The sequence below is a fragment of the Cupressus sempervirens genome, chromosome 10 (assembly GCF_028749045.1).
Source record: "Cupressus sempervirens isolate cs-2001-9-10 chromosome 10, ASM2874904v1, whole genome shotgun sequence".
Lineage (NCBI taxonomy): Eukaryota > Viridiplantae > Streptophyta > Pinopsida > Cupressales > Cupressaceae > Cupressus > Cupressus sempervirens.
This window is the reverse complement of record NC_143127.1, coordinates 271448756-271475275: the sequence shown is the minus strand read 5'-3', so window position 1 is coordinate 271475275 and position 26520 is coordinate 271448756. Positions and strand designations below refer to the sequence as shown.

General features: G+C 34.8%; 1 long non-coding RNA gene and 1 pseudogene across 1 annotated transcript; both read right to left on the bottom strand.

Annotated features, from left to right (window-relative positions):
• The window catches only part of LOC149533695 (uncharacterized), a 44197-nt pseudogene extending 20505 nt beyond the window's left edge, over positions 1-23692 (bottom strand).
• On the bottom strand, positions 1950-14894 carry LOC149533696 (uncharacterized). The gene is made up of 4 exons (XR_016358121.1): positions 14762-14894; positions 14446-14551; positions 14229-14318; positions 1950-2543 (listed from the first exon to the last, which is right to left on the bottom strand). It is a non-coding gene; the product is annotated as an uncharacterized LOC149533696 (long non-coding RNA).
• Positions 23693-26520: the final 2828 nt, after the last annotated feature.

Genomic DNA, 26520 nt, shown 5'->3' with positions numbered 1-26520 from the left:
AGTACCATAAATAACTGCTAAAACCAAATAAGTTGAGAACAAATCAAGGTTGCATGGGTACTCGTACCCACACCCCTGGTACTCGTACCCACGTACCCAAGTACCGGGTACACGTATCCCACGTACCAGGTACTCGGTGGAGAGTGTCATAGCTAAGGACCTTGATTAAGATTCTGATTTTTTTTTTTTCTTTTTAAATTTTTATATTAGCTTGTTGTTTATCAAACTTAATTCAATACTAAATCAGTTTGAAAGTTTGATACTCATTAACAATATACTTTATCATTGTTCAAGTCATAAGTTTACCATTTACAATATGTCATTGTCATATGATTTAGGATCTTCTTGTTCATGTTTAAAGTCTGCCTTCTTTGTTATGCATCTAAGCATTTATCATGTATTATTATTTCAAACATATAGCAAATCTGAAACTGAAAACAATACATTACATTTGCGAACTTTATCACTGTTCTTGTTTTGAAAAACCATTGTCATGACTCATAATTTCAAATTTTTTATAAATATAAAAGTATAATTTTTAAATAAGTTTGACATACCCAAGTACCTCCGTCCTCTATTATGAAAAATACTTTAAACATTAAACATTCAGCAATAGCATGTATATATATATATATATATATTTGACTTATGGCTCATATTTTCAAATTTCTTGTTTTGAATGCTCAATGTCATGACTCATGACATATATTTTGATTTTTATATTTTCTATAAATTATTAATTATATAGAAAAAAATTAGGCATACACACGTACCCCCGTCCCCTATTTTGAAAAATATGCGTCCCCGTACCCATCACCGTACCCGTTCCCGTTCCCGTACCCACGTACCCATGCAACCTTGGAACAAATCGAACTAGCTTACACACACACACACCGAAGAAATATCCTCTTAAATCAAATTGTTCTAGATACCTTAGGTGCAAGGTAATGAATGATGGCTTGCCCTGTATTATACCAAGAAGAGTGTGAGACAACTCTGAATAGGTTCAGCAACCCTCAATGCCTGGTAATTAGCATGGCAATAGAGCTTCTGAATTGAATTAAAATAACTCAAGCAAAAAATGGAGAATTGAGCAACTTTATAGGCGCAGGCACCAAGGCAACTAATCTACTTTTCAACTGTTCACATCAAAACAGAAATTTTGTCTAAATCATGACGATAAAATTCAGAATCAAATTGTTTGAGACTGGTACTAACCATTCAGTGATGCAGAGTAGTCCTTAAGGAGGAACAATTAAAAAGATTTAACCAAAGAGCTTAAGCAACTGCTAGACTGATTAAACTGTGGTTAGAATATTAAACTAAATAATTTTTTATTATTTAATAGACTTTGATAAGCCATTTGAGCTATAAGGTCGGTTATGCTGTCATTGATGCAGCTAAGATGGTCCAAATGGCAAATACAAAGGCAAAGCATAGGGAAGCATGTAGCACAATTCTTTATTCCTCAGAAATGTATGTATGCAGTGCAATAGTTCTGGCTAACAATGCATACAAATGAGTGAGTACAAGAAGGATCTCATCATTTTGGTGGACAAGTCAGTTAGCAAAAAAAAAATGAAAAGGGCTTCTAGTAGCAAGATGGTAGATGCGAGAAATACGAAGGATCAAAAGCCCCGTTGCCAAAAAGGAATCCCACAACTGTAAACATTTTGGACTAATATCTGTATTTTAAAATTATTGCAGTCATAGTTGCATAAGCTAACAAACTGGGTGTCATTTCCAGAAAAAAGATTTATAGCACAGCACAACCTGAGTACTATTATAAGTTCTTGATAAAATTAGAAATGATGGTCATTTCCTTGGACTACATGAAACCAAAGGTTTCTTTTATTATGCAAATAAAAACCTTGCAGCAGTGCTGATACCCAACGTGAGTTGCATGTCTCAACTTAAGTAATTTATGCTGCACGCACCAAGCAGTACAATTAGGTTAATGGTATGAGATCTTATTTATATCTCTTAAATTCAAACTCTGGAATAGTTGTATGTCGAAATAAACACAAAAGGAGACTTGTGTAGTACTATTTTTCATTGCATCCATGTTATAATCTAACCCATAAATATAAGTGAACAAGGGCCACCCTGCAACTAGTCTCTGCCAAATGCAAAAGTATGCTAACAGTAATAATATGCAACAATAGTAGAGGAAAATTCAGAGTTGTGGGATCCATATGCTTAGAATACTATTGACATGATTTTCCATCAATACGGCTTAGTCGTAACTTGCATATATCATGCCAACCCCTAAAAAATTCAGCTAGACAATGCTAAATGTTTAGTTCCTAGTCCAACTCAAATCTATTAGGTGTATGCGTCGTCTTCCTTTTGTCAATTGCTATCACAGAACATTATAGCATCAAATAAGTTGTTCATGAATACAATTTGATATGCACGAAGAGTTTAGTCAGAGAAAAGTTCAGACAGTCCACCATGACTTTTAACTTGCCAAATGTTGCCCCAAATTCTTCCTTTTTTTATTTTCACTCCTTGGGAATTCATGTTCAGCCAACACTGATTGCCTGGTAGGTAAATGTAGGAAAACACTAGTGATGAGTAATATGATAGTTGTACAAACTGTTGATAATATAGAATTAGTCAAATGCTGAATAAAGGCAACATTCCATAAATTAACTCTTAAATCAAACAATTAAATTTGACCAGTTTTCACTGGTAACCTGCAAACATTCATTTCTATATGTAAAAAATAGAGGATAAAAACCCATATCATAAGCTTCTGAAAAAAGGTAACATTCCATAAATTAACTCTTGAATCAAACAATTAAATTTGACCAGTTTTGACTGGTAACCTGGAAACACTCATTTCTGTCTGTAAAAAATAGAGGGTAAAAACCCATATCACAAGCTTCCAAAATTATCAAGGAAGCACATCCCTTAGAGTTGCATATTTCCTGTACAGATTAATATGAAGTTATACAAAATTCAATTCAAATATGAACACTTACAGTATAAGGCAAAATAACTTATCTACATAACATGCTTGGAATGCCATATTCAATGAAAAATGTCAACAGCCCAGAATCATGAAAAATGCAGAGGCATAAAGCCATCAATATATTCACTGGTTTAAACTTCATGGGACAAATTTTTCCCTTGTGAAGTTTCTGATAGTGAATTGATTCTCTAAGTTTATCATTTCAGTACTGGAGTAGTAACTAAGACTTTGTACTACTAAATCTCTACTTCAAAAAGACTAGAAGTTTAACAAGATAAATGAAGCCTTGTCTAACTGGGTATGTTTTCATTCAACTTATCTGAGCCATGCTTCTCTATGACATCTACAAGTTAACTGATCAAAAAATTCATCAGTTCCCCATAGTTTATGGACTTATCAAGATGGAGTCACCAATGGCAGCTACCAAGTTCTTCAAAATAAAATGATATAGACCATCTATTTAAAACTCATCAAGTAGTCATGAATAATTTTTGCAGTAACTTGACCTCAAATTGGCCAGGTTTACAAAGAAACTCGTGGTGAGTACTTGAGAGTGTTAATGATTTGAAGAAGTAGGAGATATCAGTATTCCTGATATGGAAGTGCAGACTCTATGTTAATGATTACCTTGTACTCAAATTTACTCAGTTCGGCTCTGGTCCACTATACCTTCTTTATTCCATTGCTTTGTGAGCCTATGTTTTTATTCCATTTTTCTGTGTAATCTTTATTCACGCTGCTTTGAGTTCATTCTCCTCTGCTGTTGTCATCGGAAGTATGCTTTCGAGCTGTTGTTTATTGTTGTCAGATCTCATTGTGAGTCTGTTGAATTCAATTACCTCTGCTGTTACCATTCTTAAGAATTCATATATTATTATTAAGGTGTAACGACTCAGTCATAATGGTCAACATCAATTATGGATGGTCATTGGGTATCAAGCTTTATGGAGAATTCCATGCTTGCTGGTGACAGTTGCATTGTGTTCACCTTTCTTCATTATCAGATTTTATTGTAGAGTCCCAGTTGATGGAATTCCAGACGTCATGTAAATTAACTGCCACCGAATAGTCTTAGCCCTCGAGTGGTGTCTCTTCAGCTACTGTGGGTTCCAGTCTTTTTGAGTGGGGTTGAGCACAGGAAGACATGAGAGAGGGTGGTTATCATTCAAGAATGGTGTGAGTATGATATGATTATTGAAGCGAGAGCTATTTCATTTTTACTCCTGTCTCCAGAGCATTGGAAAGTCCTTTTTCATCTTCTACAGAATTTTGATGAATGATCAGTGCATGATCATCTTCAGTGAGTACATCTTTTGTCTTTAGTATCAGTATAATGCAAAAAGTCTGCAATGTTTTGTTACTGTTAAACAGATGTTGATTGATCTGTTAAAAGGCTTATTGCTTGATTGTTAAGAGTTAACAATCACTGGTTCTATTATTTACTGATTGAGCTTGAGTACATTGTATCTAGATTTTGTGAAATCAATAAAGGCTCGTTTTTGGTGTGGCTAATTTTTTCACCCTCATGTGGAAGGTTTTCGGACGATAAATAATTGTGCAATTTGTCCTTGTGTTAATTTGAGTTTCAGATTCTTGTTTCTCTAATATTCCGTTGTTGATCAATCTTCTGTTGTAAACTGTTTTGACTTAAACTATTTGTGTGAAGCTTAGATACTCAGTTGCCCTGGTTAAGTGCAAAGTCTGCTACAGCAGTTCCTAGATTTTAGTTGCAGACCTATTTGTGTTCACTGAAGGTGTGGAATACGTCTTAGAACCTTGTAGGAGCATGAGATCTTTATCCTTTGATCTAAAGGGAAGATATTATCATCTCAACTTAGTCAAAAGAGATAAGAACTTCATTCTCTTGAATAATGTTTTGTATCTTTTATGTAGTTCAAACTTTAGGATGGTAATTCATGTATTCTTTTACCAGAGGTCAGTATATTTCTCTTTGTTAATTCTGTAACATTGAAATCATACTGGTCTGATGGAACAGATCGTACAAATCTGATTATGCATAAGATGCCTTTGTAAAGAAAGGCCTATAAATATAATTGTTTAGTTCTCAAGTATGATCTGCATCTCCCTTGGAGTAATCTTGTTTTAGTTTAACCTTGAACAAAACTAGTTAGTTTAATTACTAATTAAAGTATTCCCTAATAGGCGCCGATTTTGAGAGAACAAACTCTGGCCGACCTAGAGAGGGACATGCCCTTGGGTGCCATATTTATGGAGGTTATGTTTGTGGATAAAGGACACACAACAAATCTAAGTCTGCTCCTTTAGCATACATTACCTCATACAAATTATAGTAGGATATACATATTATTGCAGAACTATTATGTCATAGAAGAAGGACCAATATTCAATCTGAAATTGATCAAGATAATCTCCAGCACTTAGAAGGTATTATATCAGTTTGAATTAGTTGCAAAATATTTACATGGTATCAGAGCTCTGGTAGCCGAACCTAGGCTTTGTAAATTAAATAATCAGACTTAGTATATCTAGCATCATTCTCCTATCTTCAATGGCATACACAATCAGACCCAAGGTCAGGTTTGATGGGAAAGAACACTTCGATGCTTGGAAATTCAGAATCATGATGATTCTTGAAGAAATTGATCTAAAACAGTTTGTTGATAAAACATCCAAGCTACTTGATACTGAACATAATAAAACTATCTAGAGTAAAGGAAACAGGAAAGCCATGCAGATCATATTAGATGGAGTAAAAAATGAAATAGTACCCATGCTAATGAAACATCAAATAGCATTTAATATGATGAATGCATATGAGGTTAACAATGCAACTAGAGTCCTCGCACTAAAAAGGCAACTAAATCATATACAGATAACAAAGAGAGAATCGATGAATTCTTACTTCCTAAGGGTTCCCAGTCTAAGAGATGAACTTGCAAGTAAAGAAACCATAATTGATGACAAAGAATTAACATTGACGGCTATAGATGGATTACCAGATTCATGGGAAACATTCGCACAAGGAGTAAGTGCTAGAGACAATCTTCCTAACTTCAATAGACTTAAGGGAGATTGTCTTCAGGAAGAATCTAGAAAACTTAAGAAAGGGGGAAAGTTGAAAACTAAAGATGAAGAACTTCATGTTCTCAACACAAATTCCTATAAAGGTAAGAAGAAGCACTTCAAGAAGAAGGGTAATCAAAAGAATGACAAACCTAAGAAAGATCTATCCAAAATAAAATGCTTCAAATGCAAAAAGTTTGGACACTACAGATCTAATTGCCCTAAGAATTCTTAATAGCGAGTAAATTGTACAAACATTACTAGGAAAGAAGATAACTATGATCTTAAGAATCATATATTGTATTCGGCACTATCAAATGAAGTCTCAAGTAAGGCATGGGTGATTGATAGTGGATCATCTCGACATATTACAGGATACAACGAAGCACTAAACTCTATATCAGAAAAAGTTAATGCCGAAGTCACCATCGGTGATAATTCAGCACATTTCGTCAGAGGAATTGGAAATTGCAACTTGAAATTAAAGTCGGGTAGTTCTCTTCATCTCAAAGGAGTACTCTATGTACCAGGAATAAAAAGGAATCTAATCTTAGTTACAGCACTCAAAGATGATGGACATAATGTTGCATTCATGGACGGTAAAGTAATGCCCTGGACTAAGAACTCTTCATTTAAGAAAGCAAAATTGATTGGTCAAAGAAAGGGGTACTTGTATGAATTAAATTCAGAACCTAGTCGACCTATTCAAGCCTTAATTCATGAAGCTGCTGATATAAACGAAATATGGCACAGAAGTTTAGGACCTCTAAATTTCAAAACCTTATCAACTATGGAGAAGATGGTTATTGGTTTACCTAAACTAAATTTAGATCACTCAAGCATATGCAAAGGATGCACTCTAGGTAAGAACACGAAAAGTCCATTTCATGATAGCACTAGAAAAACTAACAATATTTTGGAATTAATCCACTCAGATTTATGTGGACCTATGTTTGTTCCTTCTCTTGGAGGATTCTGGTACTATATACTTTTTATAGATGACTTCTCTAGAAAAACTTGGATTTACTTCATAAAATGTAAAAAATCAGAAGAAATCCTTAAGAGATTTAAAGAATTTAAAACCTTAATTGAAAATTTATCACGAAATAAAATTAAAACTCTTACGACTGATAATGGAGGGGAATATACCTCAGATTTGTTTAAAGAGTTTTGTAAAGAAATAGGAATTAAGAGGGAGTATACCATTCCTTATAACCCACAACAAAACAGGGTAGCAAAAAGGAAAAATAGGACAATTACAGAAGCTGCAAGAGCTATGATATTTGATCAAAATTTAGAATATTATCTTTGGCAGAAGCCTCTTGTACTGCTGTCTATATTCAAAACAAAAGTCTTCACTCCTATCTTAGAGATAAAACTCCTGAAGAAGTCTTTACTAAGGTTAAACCTAATATAAGTCATCTTAGGATTTTTGGGTGCCCAGTATATATACATGTTCCAAAAGAAAAGAGAACTAAGTTAGAACCCTCTGGGAGGAAAGGTATTTTTGTAGGGTATAGTGAAACATCTAAAGCATATATAGGATTTTCATACCTAGTCAAAAAAATATTGAACTTAGTAGGGAGGTAATTTTTGAAGAAGATTTAGCATTCAAAAGAGCCCTAAGTTCTGGAGATCCCTATCCCTTACCTAATTCTGAAGGAAATACTGAATCTGAGTCTCAAAGGGAGAACATTGAAGAAATTGAAGATGAAATTTAAAATCTCAATCTTGAAGAAACTCAAAATTCTAAGAAAAGACCACTTCGGGCCATTAAGACAATAGAGGAAGCACAAGACTTTGATGCACCATCTGAAACCTTTAGATAAAGCAAAAGACCCAAAAGATTTTCTAGTTATGCAACAAACATGAATGATCTGTCTAAATCAGAACCAACCAATGTTTCAGATGCTATTAAACATACAACTTGGAAGGATTGCATGACGCAAGAATACCAATCCATTATGAAGAATGATGTTTGCGAAATTGTTCCCAGATCTAAAAGAAAATCTGTTGTTTCTTCCAAGTGGATATTTAAAATCAAGCATGCTACTGACAGTAGCATTGAAAAATATAAAGCCAAATTTGTAGCCAGGGGATTCTCTCAAAAAGAGGGGATTGATTATAAAGAAACATTTGGTCTTGTTGCCAGATACACCTCTATAAGAGCAGTCCTAGCTATTGTAGCATCGAAAGGATGGAAAGTACATCAGATGGATGTAAAAACAACATTTCTGAATGGAAAGATTATAGAAGAGGTATATTTGGAACAACCAGAAGGATTTGAAACTCATAACCCTAAAAAATTTGTTTGCAGGCTCAAGAAAGCTCTTTATGGGCCTAAACAAGCTCCAAGGGCATGGTCAGAAAGAATTGATAAGTATCTCACAAATTAGGATTCTTCAAGAATGAAGCTGATCCAAATCTATATTATAAAAGGGATAAAGATGATATAGTAATTTTAATACTGTATGTTGATGATTTACTAATGACAGGTGATGATCATCTCATAGATCAATGCAAGAAAGATCTAATCGGAGAATTTGAGATGAAAGATTTAGGACTCCTTCATTACTTCCCAGGACTGGAAGTATGGCAAAATTCTAATAGCATCATACTTAATCAAGGAAAGTATACATTAGACATCTTGAAGATATTTGGAATGTGGAATTGCAGGCCTATGTCTTCTCCCATGGAGACTAATTTACATAAACTTAAGGAAGTAGCAGCAGAATCACCTTCCATAGATTCTACTCTTTACAAACAGATGATTGGGTCCCTTATGTACTTGGTAAATAAAAGACCTGATATTTGCTATGCTGTTAATGCATTAAGTCAGTTTATGTGTAAGCCAAAGGAGATTCACCTAGTTGTAGTCAAACACATCATGAGATACTTACAAGGCACTCTTAACCTTGGGCTCAAGTATGAGAAAGTTGAATTGGATCTACATGGATACACAGACTCAGATTGGGATGGAAGTGTTATTGACAGGAAAAGCACTTTAGGATGTTGTTTCAGTTTAGGCTCAACAATGATATCATGGATATGCAGAAAGCAGTCTTCAGTTGCACAAAGTTCCATCGAAGCCGAACACATTGTAGCAACAATGGCCTCTCGGGAAGCAATTTGGCTTAGAAAGTTACTTGTGGGATTATTTGGTCAAGCCATGAATCTTACGATTATTCATTGTGATAATGAGAGTTTCATCAAGCTTTCTGTGAATCCAATTTTCCATGATAGATCCAAGCATATTGAAATTCCTTACCATTATGTAAGAGATATGGTAAACAGGAATACTGTAAATTAGAATACATTTGCACTGCAAATCAGACAACTAATATTCTTACCAAACCTCTCTCACAAGTGAAGATAGATTACTTCAGGAAAAGACTTGGTATGGTTGAATTATAATACATTTGTATTCTTTAAAATTATTAATAAAATAATTTTATTGTCAGGCTATTGACTATTATGGGCTCCACCATTTGTATTCATTATTTAAGAGGTGACGATCTCTGAGATAATGAACACTTGTATAAAAGACATTATGAGAGATGACGATCTCTTAGATAATGTGTTGAACAATAGAGATCTATTGTCAGATCTAGATGAGTTCAAGATCACATTGTGATGTAGACATTTCTATGCCGACCAGTCACAACTCGGATAAAGGAAGAATTTTATTATTCTCTAGAGTTTATCCTATGTTCTGGCAGATCTTAACTCAGGATCATGTTGTGATATAGGAAAGCCAGTACCTATGAATCACAACTTGGATAAATGAAGAATTCAATTATTCTTTGGATTTTATCCTGTATATTGCATTCCATGCAATATCATTATCACTAGTGTAAGTGATAAGTCATATCACAGGTATAATGATATGACATAGTATCATGTGTTTAATGATATCTCATGCTTAGAAAATTCAGATAGATATAAAGTATCAATCTATGCTTATTCATATTAGTTGATGATGCTAGATATGTTATCTCTCAATATGATTATCAAGTTAAGAGGGAGTGTTAATTCTGTCGATGGAACAGATCGTACAAATCTAATTACGCATAAGATGCCTTTGTAAAGAAAGGCCTATAAATATAATTGTTTAGTTCTCAAGTATGATCGGCGTCTCCCTTGGAGTAATCTTGTTTTAGTTTAACCTTGAACAAAACTGGTTAGTTTAATTACTAATTAATGGATTCCCTAATAGGCGCTGATTTTGAGAGAACAATTCTGGCCAACCTAGAGAAGGACATGTCCCTTCTAGGGATATGCCCCTTGGGTGCCATATTTATGGAGGTTATGTTTGTGGATAAAGGACACAGAACAAATCTAAGTCTGCTCCTTTAGTATACATTACCCCATACGAATTATAGTAGGATATACATATTATTGCAGAACTATTATCTCATAAAAGAAGGACCAGTATTCAATCTGAAATTGATCAAGACAATCTCCAGCACTTAGAAGGTATTATATCAGTTTGAATTAGTTGCAGAATTTGCAGAATATTTACACTCTTCAGGGCAGTTTGATTCTATGAATTATTATGGATCCCTCTTGATTTTAGCATGATGAAAGACTACACAAGGAATTCAAAAAAATTGTTACAGAAAACATATTTTAATATTTCATATTTTTAAGTGACTGATTTCTAGTTACAGAGACTGAAATTACCTGATCTGAGTGATTTCAAAGGTCATTTTTTAGAGGTGTCTTCAGTTCCATCATGATTGAAGGTTTGCTTCCTATCATATGAAGACACAAATCGTTGCTAAAGCTTATTCTTCATTATTGAGCCTGCAGAAAGGGTGCCCTAAGCTTATTTAGATAATAAGATATTGCATTCAAGGGAGGAAGAACTTGGTGCAACCTGTGAGGAAGTTATGCAGGCTGAAGAATGAAAACTCAGACTGTCTTGTGATCATTTTCTTCTAAGAGGAGGAGACGACACTCAAAGGGAGTTCAATTCCAGATAACTTTCTTGCAATCTCTAAGGCAGCACGGATCAAGAGGGAGTTTTGTGAAGAAGTATATATGTCAGCTAAGTGGGTTGCAGTATTGCAAATAATAGGACAGTCCTGGATTTTAACTGTCAGAAGTTTTGGAGGTGTCTGTTGTAATTGTTCCTCTAATGCAAGCATTGCAAGCAATCTTGAACAAGGAGGTTAGGAGGTTGATGCAAGTGATTGAAGATTCAGAGGGCGCTTGAACGGCAGATGGAAAGTGCCAAATCCTTTACAGAGGATCAACAAGCTTGTGTAGCAGTCTGACTGCTAAAGATCATTGTTTGGTCAAATATTGGAGACAACTACATATTTTATTGTGATAATCAGAGTTGTGAGAATGCTTCCCCTGCTGAGAGGGAATCTCAACATTCAGTTCTTCCTATTTTGTGCCATAATGCAGTTTTCTCTGAGACAGAAATTTGAGGTGAAAGCCCTTGTAATACATTTTTCTCTAAGACAAAGAAATTTGAGTTGCAAACCCTTGTAATGCATTCTTCTTTGAGAGAGAGAATTTTGAGGTGCAAGCCCTTGATAATTCATTCACACTGTGAAAGAGAAGTTTGAGGTGAAAGCCCATGTTCCACCCTCTAGGAGTGGCCATGGTGGAAGTCATGTGAGAGACTCCACAACTTAGCATTTGTGTTTATTCACCCTTTGGGAGTAGCCATGATGAATGTCATGATGAGACGACAACATCACATTGAGTGATTTTATGATGGGCACTTGTGCTAATTTGCATTTCCATACATAGGAGTAGCCATGATGGACCCACCCTCTAGGAGTAGCTATGGTGGATGTCATGTGGAGAGATTCTATGACAACATCATGTTGAGTGATTCTGTAATGTGAGCTTGTGCTTATTTCACACATGGGAGTAGCCACGGTGAACATCAAGTTGAGTGAATCCATGATCAAAGTTCTGTTGTTAACACATATGGGTGTAGCCATTGTGTTTGCCATGTATTTGTAAATGATATCTGCTTTACTAAGAGGGAGTGTTAATGCTTTGAAGCAGTAGGAGATATCATTAATCATACAATGGATGTGCAGACTTCTATGTTGATGATTATCTTGTACTCAAGCTTACTTAATTTGACTCTAGCGCACTATGCCTTCTTTCTTATGTTGCTTCGTGAGCCTATGCAATTGATTCCATTATTCTATGTTTTCTTTATTCACACTGCTTTGAGTTTGTTCTCCTTTGTTCTTGTCATCAGAAGTATGCTTTGGAGCTGTTGTTTATGATTGTCAGATCTCATCATGAGCCTGTTGAATTCAATCACATCTTCTATTACCATTCTTAGGACTTCATATATTACTATTAAGGTGTAAAGGCTCACTCATAACGGTCAACATCAATTATGGATGGCCATTGAGTATCAAGCTTTATGGAGAATATCGTGCTTGCTAGAGACAAGTGCATTGTGTCTGCCTTTCTGTATTATCAGACTTTATTGTAGAGTTTGAGTGTTGGTGGAATTCGAAACATCATCTGAAGTAACTGTCATCAAGTAGTCTTAGCCCTCGAGTGGTGTCTCTTCAGCTACTGTTTGTTCCAATCTTTTTGAGTGGTGTTGAGCACAGGAAGACATGAGAGAGGGTGGTTATCATTCAAGAAAGGCGTGGGATATGATCATTGAGGCAAGAGCTATTTCATTTTTACTTGCATCTCCACAGCATTGGATTGTCATTTTTCATCTTCAACAAAATTTTGATGAATGATTGGTGCATGATCATCTTCAGTATGTACATCTTTTGTGTTTAGTGTCAATATGATACAAAAAGTCTAGAAATTTTTGCTGGTACTAAACATATGCTGATTGATTTGTTAAAAGGCTTATTTCTTGATTGTTAAGATTTAACAATCACTGGTTACATTATTTTCTGATTAAGCTTAGGTAAATTGTATTTAGATTTCGTGAAATCAATAAAGTGTCATTTTTGGTGTGGCTGGGCTTTTCACCCTCATGTGGAGGGCTTTCCAAGGATAAATAATTGTGCAATTTATCCTTGTGTGAATTTGAGTTTCAGATTCTTGTTTCTCTAATATTCTGGTTCTAAAACTTAACAGAGAGAACTAGGCAACTTGGCAATTTGTAGGAGAAACTTGTGAGCACTAAATTTTTTCCATACTTTCTCCCAAATCTGATTTTTATTATTCATTAAGCTGCTAAGTTTTTGTGAAAACGAGTCAAATTTAGGTCTGACAAGTTTTTAAACTAGCTTGAACATGAACCCCAGTACTTGACAAGTCCATGTAATACCTATGATATGTCAGAAAACAAAGGCTGTCACAAACAAGATGATTTTATCAAAATAAAGCATAAAATGCAGAAAGGCTGTCAATTAAGGAATTGAATAAATGTATTAGAAAAGATAATAGTAAACCACAAAATGCAGAAGGGTAGTTAATGAGGGAATTCAATAAAAGATGGAATAAAATACTAGTTTTTTTACGAAATAGGGTTTGGAATCATAAGCTAAAATTTTATTTAAATTCTTTTCCATTTCATCTGCAACTTCATTGCTTTGGAGTGACTAGACTAAAGAAGAGACAGCCCTATGCACTAAGGATGAGATAAACAGCATTTAAAACCATATATTGTTGAGTTAACGGCCATATAGTCAAAATGCAGTACATGCAAAGTTAGATTTGAAAATATAAACGAGGCAGATGTGTGGTTCCCAAGTAAATTTTCAAATATTTTAATCCCCAGAATTATGGCCATGTATCACAGCCCACCACCCAGTTGTTAAAGTTCAAAACCAAGACCATAGTTGTTCAGAAAAAGGTGGCGCCTCATGTTGAGATGTGATGATGCAAATAAGATACAATTCGTTTTACTTTTTCCAAATCAATTTTCTGCAATGTCGATTTCCACAAAAGAACAAAACAATGCATATATGTAAGTATTACAAATTACAGCAGAATCGCAAAATACCTGCATCAAAGTCATCGAGATTGGTATCTCTTTTCTTCTCGAAATTTAACTGAAACATTTCCTAACTTGAACCAAGAATTTTCTAAAATTTGGGGAATTGTATGTGCTACAACATAAAAAAAGGGAAGCCAAAAAGATATTAAATAAGTAGTCTTAGAATCGAACCAAGAAAAAAAATGACTCTCCATCTAATTGCAATTAAATACAATAATGAAGTACAATAATACAATATTTCAATTAAAAACTTACATCATTAGGATTTGGGATGAGTATTCTCCAAAATAGTTTCCAGGCGCCTGGACAAAATTTATTTGAACAAGAGAAGTCTGCTTTGTATATCTGTAAAATAGATGGAAAAAAAATAACATTGATCATAGAACTATTCCAATCTAGAAGAGGACTCCTTCCCTATCAAGTAAAATAGTTGGCTGTAAAATAAAATGAACCTTCTTATAAAGGGCCTTACTGTTAGGCTCATCATATGGTAAATAGCCTGCTATGAGAACAAAAAGCATGACTCTACATGAACACAGATCAGCCTTGGCACCATCATATCCCTTGTCTACTATAATCTGCTAAACAGGCCATTCATAAACACCCCATGTAACTTCTTATTTTTATAAAGATTTCTTTTTTAACTTAAAAATGTGTTGCGAGTCATATCATATATGTTATAAAAAAACTATGTGACAAAGTGCACAGGAAACACTTGCAAACTGAATGAGGACAAGGATGTTTGTTTGCAGATGATTTTATTCTGTTTGAGCTTTTAAGATACTCACGGACTGTTCAAGAGCTACTCGTTTCCCTTTCTAGGTCCAATAGAAGCAGCAGCCGAAGCATAAATAAATAAAGTGCCAGATCAAGATGGAGCAGCAGTTCCATGTGCAAACACGGATATTGATTCTTTTTCTCTAGAATCACGAAATGCTCTAGCAAACATGTATGCAAAATGTAGAAGGACAGACAAGGCATCGGTGTTCTATGAATGCCACCACCCTGCATGCAATATGAGAACAAAAAGCATGACTCCACATGAACACAGATCAGCCGGCACCATCATATCCCTTGTCTACAATAATCTGCTAAACAGACCATTCATAAACACTCCATGTAACTTCTTATTTTTATAAAGATTTCTTTTTTTACTAAAAAATGTGTTGCGAGTCATATCATATATGTTATAAAAAAAACTATGTGACAAAGTGCACATGAAACACTTGCAAACTGGATGAGGACAAGGATGTTTGTTTGCAGATGATTTCATTCTGTTTGAACTTTGGAAATACTCAAGGACTGTTAAAGGCCTACTCATTTCGCTTTCTAGGTCCAACAGAAGCAGCAGCTGAAGCATAAATAAATAAAGTGCCAGATAAAGATGGAGCAGCAGTTCCATGTGCAAACACAGATATTGATTCTTTTTCTCTAGAATCAAGAAATGCTCTAGCAAACATGTATGCAAAATTTGGAAGGACAGACAAGGCATCAGTGTACTATGAATGCCACCACCCTGCATGCATGATAGGTGTCTTTTGGAAAAGCAACATTAAAAACCTTGGCTTTGCAGAGCCACATAAACATCCCGAAGAAACTATTAGACATGTATTTCTTTCCTCCTATAATAAAGTCCAAGGTGAAAAAGCACGGACCAAAGTTGCTGATGCAGGTACAGGCACGAGTATATACTATAGATACGAGAAGCAGGTATGTAGGGATGGGCAAAAAAATTCGTCATTGGGTACATGTGTGTGTGCATAAAGAACATACATAACCGTAAATATGTTTGGAAGTATGATACCTCATTATAGATTAATGCCAAATGCCAAAATGGTAGTGAAAAAATAAATTTTAAATGGCACTAGACGAGTGATAGTTAAATATTTAATACTCATCTTTATCAATGGGCATTTACCAGTGATTATTTTAGTTGCCTTAGTTCTTGATTTTGGTCTCCACTCCCAGACCCCCTCATTGTGATCAAATTTCTTATATACCAAGAGATTCCACCAACTAGTGGGAGTTTGAGAGTGGAGGCCGTAATGTATTTGAGGGCAGCAATGATATGCATCAAAATTAGTGACTGAAGAACCTCAAACCAAACTGATGCTATGTTGAATGGATATAAATGGGAGGCAATCTTTTAGGAGATTCAAAACATATAAATATGCATCAACACTAACCCAAATACTTGAATAAGCAAAATTCCCTGTGTTGTCTTTTAGTGATCATTGGAAAGCACAGAGTGATAACTACAAGTTGATTTTCACTTGTCTTAGCACTTCCTTTCCTGGTGAAGAAGAGGAGAAGCAATCCATATAACTTTTCCTAAACTTGTCTATAGCTCAAACTAATTTTAAATCCCATCAGCATATACTTTAGAATTTTAGATGTTACAGGGAATGTCCCACAAAATTAATAATCCAAACTATATAAACTTTCAAATGTTTAAGATCACAGAATCATTATGAAAGTGATAATCCAAACAATGTGCATATGCCAGATGTTTCAGTTTGCAACAAATGAAAAAAATAGGTTAGTTCACACACAAGAAACATACAGTGATATAACATTAGTGACAGTTGTTTATAACAGCAGCCTTACTACAAGAACCGAATGAGAAAACAGGGAGTGAGGAAACAAAAATGATTTATTGAGCAAAATGACTCTGTAAATGGCATCTTAGGGTTTTTGGATGCAACACAACATCAAATAACGTATTTTTTTGTTACGATTTGGATTTGGGTGCACCTGGGTATACACCTAGGCATACCCAAACTCCTAGGTAAGTACCTAGGTTATACCCCTAAGTGTATCCAATATGGGTGCAAGACATCTTAAGGTGCACCTAGTAACAAAGGGGAGAACCAATAAACAACAAGAAAATATGTCCAAGAAATGTTGATGTTTTGTATCTTTAGTCGGATAAATACTACAAGTAAAAACTAGTGAAGATATGTATTATATATTTAGTATATATGAGGTGTGTGTGTGTGTGTGTGCGCGTATATATATATATATATATATATATATATATATATATATATATATATAATGTAGATATTAGAGAACTTTATATAATAATGACTCAACATATATTATGTATATACATATGCATACATACATATATATAGTATATACACATAATTATAATTGACATTATATTTATTACATAATAATGAATAGACATGTCTCATGAAGGGGCATGTCTCTTCCTGGCTGATTCTCAATATAAATGCAAGAGATCGCTGCCTTTGGAAAACATGTACTTTACAGGCAGTGCTATTACATTTGCAGTTATCCTAATTTAACATGGTATCAGAGCCAGGCTACAAACGAAAAAGGTAAAGAAAAAAAATCCAAATCAGTGATCTTACCTTAATACAATCTACAAAGAATTCATTCCATTTAGAGAGTGAGGGTATTGAAAGTTTGATGCACATCAACATGCTCGAAGATCAAGATATGATCTGCAATAACACTATCGACCTATCAAATGAAGGTGTTAAAAAAGTCTGCAATACCGCCAAAAAGAGTAGACAGGAAGTAAGGAAGACATGTCATAATTTGTAAATGGAGGATATAGCATGAAGAATGGAGAAATGAAACAGACCAATTGATCGTCCGTGCGGGTGAGAAAACATAATCTAGTCAAGGGGGAAATGACACATCAGAAAGGATAAGGGCATTTGATGCCGATTTGCAAACAGGGAGACAAGTGCAAGGCAGTCCCTCCCACATACCCAACAAGATTTAAATCAATTATCAACCGACATCAACCTATTAATTAGAAAGGACATATTAAGAAATGTTTGATCAAAGGTCCATTTCATGAGAACGCCATTGCCACAGTGGCAAGTAAAGGCATAAATTTCTCCTATTGGTCAAAGAGGAGAATTAGATTAAATAAAGGAAGACCGAGCCTAAAGTGGCACGGGGAAGACCTATTAGAATACAATTGCCATGTTGCCAACACGTTGATGTCATCAAAGGTGGTGAATTGGTTATAATGTTCCTTTATCATCCATAGGAACAACTAGAGGAATAAATATAGTCATTAGAGGACTCTGTTTCAAACTATAATTTATAATCAAGTGAGAGATTAAGAAGAATCAATCTACCAGTCACCAAAGGAATCCTGCACAAAATATATTGTTCCAAAGAATGACATTAGGAAATAAAGGGAGATCTCCACTCAAAGAGAGACATGCATGTCACAGGTCATAGTAATATAACAAATGCTTATATGGAGGTATTTTAGTTCTGATGCATATGGACCTTCAATGGAGCAACTTGTACAGATAAGTATTTATTATCCTCAAGTATTTCATTTATCTACTCACTGAAGTCTCTCTCTTATTTGTATTTCTATATGTACTATAAGAGCTAATTGCCTTGATCTTTTTCTTTTTCTTAGGGGATGCTCTTGGAGGAAGAAAAAGATGGATATCAAATTCAAAAGGAGTTTGACACTTCATCAGAGGCAATTCTATACGAGGAGGTCAAAAAAGTTGATATCAAATTCAAAGGGAGTTTACTTCGTGTAAACTTTTGATGTCATGTGTGTAACTGGATGATTTTAATGGGCCCACCCCCTATGTACATCATGAGGAAGCAATGACTTCCAAATGATTATCAATTTGTATTTGGAGAATTTATTGAAAGGTGATGATCTTACAATAACTTAATCTTCTACTATGATGGATATCTTACGATGTCTAAGCAAATCATGATAGATTATATCTTGCATGGTGGATTAGTTCCTTAAATAGACCATGAATGTTCCTATGGTAAGTATTATTGAGGATACATGTGCACATACCTTATGAATATATTAAGTACTTGGTGAATGTCATGCAACTTCATGTTTAGGAGGCCATTACTCAGCATACTTGGTGAATATCATGCGAGTTGATGTTCACGAGGCCATTACTCGGAGTACTTGGTGAATATCATGCATCTTGACGTTCACGAGGCCATTACTCAAAGTACTTGGTGAATATTATGTGACTTGATATTCTAAGGCCATTACTCTTGATGTCATGAGATGATACCTAATGGTGAATATCTTCTGATCAAAGATATTCTTAAAAATGTCATTCTTGATATTACGCTGAGGTATTATCATATCTTGTGTTTATCCTCCGTAGCTAAGAGGGAGTGTTGATGTTTTGTAGCTTTAGTCGAATAAATACTGAGTCAAAACTAGTGAAGATATGTATATATATATGAGATGTATATATATACTTAAATATGTATATTATTATCATGTAAATATTAGAGAAATTAATATAATAATGACTCAAAAGATATTATGTATATACAAATACATACATACATATATACATACATACATGCATATACACACTCACAATTAAAATTGTCATTATATTAATTACATAATAATTAATTGTCATTATATTAATTGCATAATAATGAATTGGCTGATTCTCAATATAAATGCAAGAGATTGCTGCCTTTGGAAAACACATAATTTACTGGCAGTGCTATTACATTTGCAGCGATCCTAATTTAACAAGAAATCTTATACAAAAGCAACACAGAGAATTGTCTTGAGGACACAATTTTCTAGACAAGATTAATAGGAAAAAGTTAAGAGCACAAAAACATTAGTCTCCGGCCTCATTGCCAGGGAATAACAGCCTCCTACTGTTGGCTTGTTGATTAATTAAATTTGAATTTTTCTCTACTAATGTCAATTTTTTCGATCAAAATTATGCTCCAATTGTGATCACCATGGTCATACATCAATTTCTTGTTTTGACCTACACCAATGTTCTTCATATTGTCATATCATATTCATGATTCTTCTTATTTATTTTTCAAAACTAAAAAAAGTTTTTTATAATAATTTATGACCTACAAATCCTCCAACAATAACAATGTAATATATAAGTGGAAGACTCTTTAAAATCTATGTGCTTGAATTCAAAGAAGAAATGAAAATTTATACAAAAGAATCATAACTAAGTAGGGATTTTCTTTCTAGCTACATCATAACAACCAATTTCTTGTCATGAAAGTAACAAATAGTGCTCATTATTCTTTCAATTATAGGTCCAATCCTTCTAAGTTCTTTTTAAAAATGTTTTGTCACTCCAAACATTTATGAAATGCTTTATTTAGCTCTCTTACAACCATCTTCAACACCTTATCTCATTATAATCAATTTATAAATCTCATCACTTACAATTTTGTACTACCATGAATCAGTTACAATGCAATATAGATTAGGGTTTTATAATTACATATACGAATATTAGTCTCCTCTTAGGCATCAATCTGTAATCCTCGAAATGTGAGTTGTTCAAGTGTCATACATAACTCCTAAAACCAAACAGCTTGAGATCAAATTAAATTATATGTGAATTCAAAAATATACTAGTTATCTCACTGAGCAAAAAGATCTGAAACAATATTACAAAAATCTAAATTGCAAATGAGAAAAAATCGACTTACTCTTACATAAACATTACATACTAAATCTACAATGTGTAGTTTAATCTCAATTGATTATCTTGACATAGGCAAAAGATAATAATTAATCCAAACAAAAGAACTACAGAAAATGGCAAGGATAATTGTGACACCTCCCCTCCCATTTTCTATTAATCAAACATCATTCAATTCACTTCAAGTGTTTCTCTGCCTCTTTTTCTACCTTGTTATTTCATACATATACATATACATATACAGCTTTCATGAAAACAATTCTAAAAAAATCCCTATTATCATTGAAGAGATCTTTAATAGATACCCAAATAGAAAATATAGACACCAACTTGTATTGCACTCTAAGCATGTAATTTTACAAAGCCCGCGACATGTTCTACCTTGTATCTTCATGATTGCTGCAGGTCTGACATCACTTACATTATTGAAGTGCAAGGCTTTTTTTCAGAAAGGTTTCATTCATCATTACCAGTAATCTCCACAAGAACATTCTCCATGTTTAAAATGATGGAAACGGTTGGCATCTCTCACAACAATTTCTCTTGCAACAATCTTAGATATAAACTTTGTTGCAGTGTGGCAATCAGTACATACCCGAAGATTCTTAACAACTCTAATAGTTGTCTCAGAGGGTTTGTTTAACAAACCAAATATAATTGCTAACTTTTCACTATGGTGGCAGAGAAATAAGTCTTTTTCCTCCTCTTCCACATCCTTAACTAAATGTCTTGAATCTGGAGTATACCCTGCTGCCTTCATCTCCCCAGCCAATTTTTCCAACTCTGCATATATCTTGTGTGTTTGAGGATGTGATCTGTCTCCTACACAAAAAACATGTACCATTTTTTGATGTTCAATCCAACTACATCCAGGGATCTTTTTAATTTCTCTATCTTTCATCCATCTCCTTATCATTTTAACCTCATCCTGCTTGCCCACTTCTCCATAGATATTTGAGAGAAGAACATAAGTTGCAGCATTTTTAGGATCCAAATTAAAAAGCAACGTTGCTGTAAATACTCCTAAGCCTACATTCATATGTGATCTGCAGGCACTAAGAAAACACGTCCACACAACCACCACGGGTGCAACTGGCATCTTAATGATAAAGTTTAGAGATTGCTCAAGATATCCAGCACGGGCAAGAAGGTCAACCATGCACACATAATGATCAATTGTAGGTGTAATGCTATAAGAGTTACTCATCTGATTGAAGTATGTACAGCCCTCATCCACTAAACCAGCATGGCTGCATGCACATAGAATACAAGCAAAGGTTGTGATATTTGGATTTACACCTGCCAATCGCATTCGCTCGAAAGTTTCTAAAGCCTTTTCAATGAATCCATTTTGTGCGTATCCTGCAATCATTGCAATCCATGTGATGACATCTCTCTTAGGCATTATGTCGAACAGTTCACGTGCCTTGTCTATACTACCACATTTTGCATACATGTCTACCAGGGCAGTTGCAACTACTATATCACACAAAATTCCTTTATCATTTATGCTTTGATGGATGTCCATACCCTGCTCCAGAGCTCCCATTTTGGCACAGGCAGGGAGGATGCCGATAAAGGTTGTGCAGTCTGGCTTTACCCCTGCCAATTGCATTTTATTGAAAGTTTCTAAAGCCTTTTCAACAAATCCATTTTGTGCATATCCTGAGATCATCACGTTCCATGAGATGACATCTCTTTGAGGCATTCTGTTAAACAGTTCACAAGCCTTGTCTATGCTACCGCACTTTGCATACATGTCTACTAGAGCATTTCCAACTACAATATCTGAAGCAAATCCTCCTTCTATTATGCACTGATGGATATCCATACCCTGTTTTAAAGCTCCTATTTTGGCACACGCAGGGAGGATGCTGGCAAATGTTGTAGAATTTGGCATTACACCAGCCAAATGAATTTGCTTAAAAGTTTCTAAAGCATTTTCAAACAATCCATTTTGTGCATAGCCTGCGATCATTGCAGTCCACAAAAACACATCTCTTTGAGGCATCTTGTCAAACAGTTCACGTGCCTTGTCTATGCTTCCACATTTTGCATACATGTCTACCAGGGCAGTTGCAACTACAATATCTGACAAAATGGCTCTATCCTTTATGCTTCGATGGATAACCATACCCTGTTCCAAATCTCCCATTTTGGCGTAAGCAGGAAGGATGCTAGCAAAAGTTGTGGAATTTGGCTTTACACCTGCCAATTGCATCTGACGGAATGTTTCTAAAGCCTTTTCAACAAAACCATTTTGGACGTAGCCTGCAATCATTGTGGTCCACGAGAACACATCTCTTTGAGGTATTATGTCAAACAGTTCACGTGCCTTATCAATGCTTCCACATTTTGCATACATGTCTATCAGGGCAGTTGCAACTACAACATCAGATAGAATTCCTCTATCCTTTATGCTCTTGTGGATGTTCGTACCCTGTTCCAAATCTCCCATTTTCGCACAGGCAGGGAGAATGCTGGCAACTGTGAACCGATCAGGTTGGACACCTGTTTGTTGCATGTGGTGGAACAATGTAACTGCCTCGTGAGGACACCCCTGTCTTTTGTACGCTGCAATAATCGTATTCCATGAGACTACATCTCGTTCTCTCATGTGGTCAAACACACTACGAGCATTTACCAAACTTCCGCAATTGACATACATGTAAATAAGCTTATTATGAAAAGTAGTGCGCGTAGAAAATGCAAATCGCCTGTGAGCAATGTAAGAGTGTACATGTTTCCCTTGTGAAAGCGTGTTCTTGAGAATACAGGTTTGCAATAATTTAAGATATGTGTGGTAGTTTGCAGTAGGTTTATGCGTAAAAAGCAGAATGTGCAACGACATAATGCAGGTAGATTGAGATATGTAGTGTATAGCAATGGCATTTTGTGATTATTATTCAATTCACGTCTACCACAACGATATTAACAGGGGTAATGAAAGCATTTTCACTTGCAGGATTTTAACACCCAGTCGAAAGCAAGATTCAAGTGAATGAAAATCTTCAAAGGTAATCTGAATAGGAGGGTCAGCTTTGAAAACCAAAAAAACGTAACAGTTGAAAACATCCAACATGTATACATACAGGTAGTATTAGAAAATCAGCTGCCATGGCTGGTAGTACAGATTAGAAGAGTGGGTTCCCAATAAGTACTTGGCTTATTCCAGTTAATACAAATAAGCTTGCAATGCCATTTGAGGGTATGGCGAGTAGACAAGGTTAATGTAGGCGAGAGTTTCCCAATGCATAGTTTTAAGAGGTAAGGCATAGGTGGGCATTTCTAAACAATAATAAAGTTTGACTCAAAAATTACACATCCTAAAAGTAATATCATAATTTGACTTGCTGTGGAAATTATCTCCTACTTATCAATAATAAAGTTATCATGGAAAAGGTGGCAAAGGGTTCGACAAGAGAAAGGTTAGGTCTAACATAACATTCAAATTAAATGAATCTTATAAGTTACGGAAAATTTGAATCTTTTTTCAAGAAATGCATAAGGGTTTTTCGGGTTAGTAGAAAGAGGTATACTATCAAGTTGAACCTAGTTGTTCTCATAGAGGATAAGAAATTTAAACAAAGACTAAAGATTTAGTCGTACTATGATCATTAGTCCATGTCATTTAAGGTGGGGATTATAATTTTCAGTGCGTTAATTTGCATTAGTTTGTGCTTCAAACTCTATGTAAAGGGTATAACATATGTTATATACTAAGCTCTGTATATTACTATTTATTAAACTGAATTTTGTGCTAGAAATTTTCAATTTTCTTATTGGCTCATCTGATTTTTCCCATTGATCTTTTTAATTATCTGCATATAAAATTCAATGATTATTATTTTTTAAGTAATCTTTCAAGCTTTTTAAAAAGATTTGGAGGGGACAAATTTGTAAGTCATGAAGAAGGGGGCAAGCAAAAGCTCATCTATCTATTTCACCAGATTCCATGAATGATCAATTATAAAAGTTTGAATGTGATGGGAAACTAGATATTTTTTGTTGGCATTAAGTTATTATTGCCATTAGTGACAACACTTATCTACATCAGTATAGCCACCGAGCATTCTAGTGTTAACTGAGCTTCGTTGTTCACACTGAGCATTCTAGTGTTAACCAAGCTTCGCAGTTTACACTGAATGTCTACAGTGAATATTGAGCATTCAGTGGTTACCTTGTAGGTTCATCACTTAAGTAGTTCATACCGAGCATTCGTGAAGCTACCGAGTGAATGTGCAATCTAGTAGTGTCTACCGAGTTTACAGTGTTCATCGAGCTTCATAGTGTTTACCGAGTGATGGAAGTGTAGTGTTTAACAAGTAACGGAAGTATAGTGTTTACCAAGTGAAATCAAGGTAAACAAAGGATCTAATTTTTACCAAGTGACACTATATCTACCGAGTCTCCAATGGTTACCGAGTTCCAAGCTACGTTGTGTGGTTAGTATGGACCGAGCCTCTACTTCTACCAAGTGCATGACGATGTCGTGTAATGCAGTGGATGCCGAGTATCAGAAGGTCACCAAGTCAACTTGAAGAACCCGAGTTTTCTACTGTTTGGCCAACTCAGTAATATTTTGTTCACTTGTGTTTTAGCCAACCTTGCAATTGTAATTATTGGAATGGTATATATGTAATGTACTATATCGTTTACAAGATATGCATGAGAGTATCGAGAGAGACATGTAATGTTTTGAGAAATGTAAATGCAAATCAGCAGAAGAGCAGAATATTTAGCAAGGTCTACAAGGAGCAGTAAAGATTCATCAGTCACAAGAGGTGATCTATATTTTAAGGATCTAATCAAGTTGTAAGTAGATCCATTGTTTCATTAATAGGTGAATCAATTTTGTAAATCCTTTAATAGGGTAGACTTAACAGTCTTTTGTATAAATCTCCTAACAAAGTGCATACGTTAGTGTATGTTTGTAAATCCTCTAACAAGGTGGACCTAGCAGTCCTTTGTGCTCCTAATAGGGAAGATCACCAGAAGTGGTCAATGCAAGCCTTAACAGGCCAACTTCGTACTGTAGTAACGAAGTTTTATGGGTATCATCCCCACCCCAGTTTTACTTTCTATTTGGAAGGTTTCTAGGTCACTAAATCACTATGTACATGTGTTATAAATGTTTGTTCTCTCATATATGCAGTAGATTAGATGAATGAATGGTGAATAGTATATATGGTTAAAGTGTTGAATTGTTTTAAAGTTTTGACGTTACTAATTCACCCCTCCCCTCTCAGTAACCTATCATATTTTGAATATTTCCAACAATTTTTAAGGAGCATAAGCCTCTCCGACAGCTTAGACATCATACACTAAGACTTCATTCCTATGATAGAAGTGTTAAATAGTCAAAGTTGGTTTATTTTTCCAAGCTTAATTTCTTAGTGTGTGATGTTTAAGGGTGGCCTAAGATCTAGGACCCTAACTATCTTTTAGTAGTGAGCCAAATGCCTTGAGTATAATATGATCAATGGATCTAAATCATCATCTAGCTTTTTGTTGAAGTAAGAAAGGTTTCTTTTTTCCACTCAGCCCAACGAAAGCTCCTAGTTAAATGAGTGAACATATTGCAACATGATTCAAATGGTAACCAACAAGAAGATTTCTAGAAATAATTGGAAAGTAGGGTTCTGTTGGAAACATGAATTCTTCTAACCATGGTAAGGAATCCCTTGGTTTAGCTTAGGATTTTAATTATGATTTTAGCCGAGAAACATTTCCATACTTCTTTAAGGGCCCGTTTGGTTGCTGGCATAGGAATTGAAAATTAGAATAGAAAAATGAAATGGGAATGGAATTAAATTTATTTATTTTTTATAACAAAACAGATTGGGAATAGGAATGGATATTCCAATTCCAACTATTTTTTGGCATAGACATATGCTTATTTTAGGGGCAAAATTGGAATATGTCTTCCTATTCCCAATTCTGATTGAGCGTACCAAACAGAAAATTAAAAAAATATTCTAATTTTCTCTTCCTATTCTAGTCTTATTCCAGCAACCAAACGGACCCTAATAGAAAGTCCAATTCCAAAGGGTATTTGCAAGATATCTTGT